Source organism: Amphiprion ocellaris, chromosome 1, assembly GCF_022539595.1.
Source record: "Amphiprion ocellaris isolate individual 3 ecotype Okinawa chromosome 1, ASM2253959v1, whole genome shotgun sequence".
NCBI classification, from domain to species: domain Eukaryota; kingdom Metazoa; phylum Chordata; class Actinopteri; family Pomacentridae; genus Amphiprion; species Amphiprion ocellaris.
Window position 1 is genome coordinate 43,152,134 of NC_072766.1, and position 1,926 is coordinate 43,154,059.

General features: G+C 38.9%; 1 pseudogene; it reads left to right on the plus strand.

The window, feature by feature from the left end:
• Nucleotides 1–1,866: 1,866 nt before the first annotated feature.
• LOC129350887 (uncharacterized) overlaps nucleotides 1,867–1,926 on the plus strand; it is a 1,757-nt pseudogene continuing 1,697 nt past the window's right edge.

Genomic DNA, 1,926 nt, shown 5'->3' on the forward strand with positions numbered 1-1,926 from the left:
TCTCCCCAAAGTCCTGACTTCGACCCATCAAGAACCTGAAGAAACAAGTCAGAAAGATCACAAATGCAGTGGAACTGAACCAATTCTGGTGCAGTTCAACTACATTTGTTGTCTTTCTGCCTCAGACTTGAGTCAGATAAGTTGGTAGTATAATGATACTGCCACCTCCATGCTTGACGGTAGGTATAGTGTCCAGAGGAGCCAAAGATAAACCAGAAGATTGAAACTAGAAGAACTGAACTGAGGTGGAAACGGACAAATTTAACCAAATATTAACATTTCTGTTTATTTATGATCCAACAGATTCTGACATTTAATAAATCTATGAAAGAACCAAAACACAGGATCTAAATATCTTCATAAACAAGTTACAGTTGTGTTCTAATGCTACATTGTGTTAGCTAATGGTGTTGAAAGGCTCATTGATGATTAGAAAACCCTTGTGCAGTTACGTTAGCACATGGATAAAAGTGTGAGATTTCATGGAAAACATTAAATTATCTGGGTGACCCCAAAATGTTGAATGGTAGTGTAGATACAGTGGATCATTCCAGAACTGGAGGACGTTTTACATCAAATAATCCATGTAAAAAAATCCTAAAACATGCAGTAGTTGTGTAAATGTTCTTGTCCTGGGACCAAATCCTTAAAAAAAATAGAAATAGAAAATAATGTTTTTAATATTTTAAATACCAAATAAGTCTGGAGTTCCTCTAAAATGTCATTTTTCTCTTGTCCCCCGATGACCAAAATGGATCTCTGATAAAACAATTAGAATCTAATTTAAATCTCCATTTTTTGGTTTTATGTTTTCATTCATGTCTCTTGTAATTGTGGAACATTTTTTAATCAACACAATATTTTAAATAGTAATTATTATACATGGAACGTTTCACGGGCTGCACAGTGGGTAGTGGTTAGCACTTTCACCTTGCAGCTAGAAGATCCCTGGTTCACGTCCCGGCTTTCCCGGGATCTTTCTGCATGGAGTTTGCATGTTCTCCCTGTGCATGCGTGGGTTCTCTCCGGGTACTCCGGCTTCCTCCCACAGTCCAAAAATATGCTGAGGTTAATTGATCATTCTAAATTGCCCGTAGGTGTGAATGTGAGAGTGATTGTTTGTCTCTGTATGTAGCCCTGTGACAGACTGGTGACCTGTCTAGGGTGTCCCCTGCCTTCACCTGAGTCAGCTGGGATAGACTCCACCCCCCCATGACCCTAGTGAGGATTAAGTGGTGTATAGATAATGGATGGATGGATGGATGGATGGATGGAACGTTTCACACGTTAGCAGAACCTGTTGATGACGTTTCATTTTGTGTCTCGTTTTTGTCATTTTTTTGTTCACTTTGTAGTTTTGTGTCTCATTTTTGTAGTTTTGTGTCTCATTTCTCTTGTGCCTCGTTTTTTTCACTTTGTGTCTCCTTTTTGTCGTTTTGTGATCAGTACTAGATCAACATAGAGCAGAAAAGTGGAAAAGAGCAGGTTGATTTTTAACATTTAGAAGCCCAGGTGTTGTGGAATGATCTGTCTGATCAATAACCTGACCTGATCAGTTCATCCATTATTGATCGATATTTAATTCATTAATATTTAATTTAATTATTTAATCACTGAATTCCTCTATCAGGTGGTTCTGAATGTAAACAGACATTAAAGGTTCCTGACGGTGACTCAGTTCAGGGTTGATGAACTTTAGTGGAGACGCTGATGGAGAAGTGAAGCTGCTCAGAGTTTCCAGCTCTGGTGACATCATCATCATCACTATCATCACCATCATCATCATCATCATCATCATGGGGTTATATTTAGCTGCAGTCAGCTGACTGACAGTCACAGGAAACAGCAGCAGCTCGTGGTGGGAGGATGACTGATGTTCATCACCATGTAAACTCAGATAATAGTTTAGCAACCTGCATCTTTCCC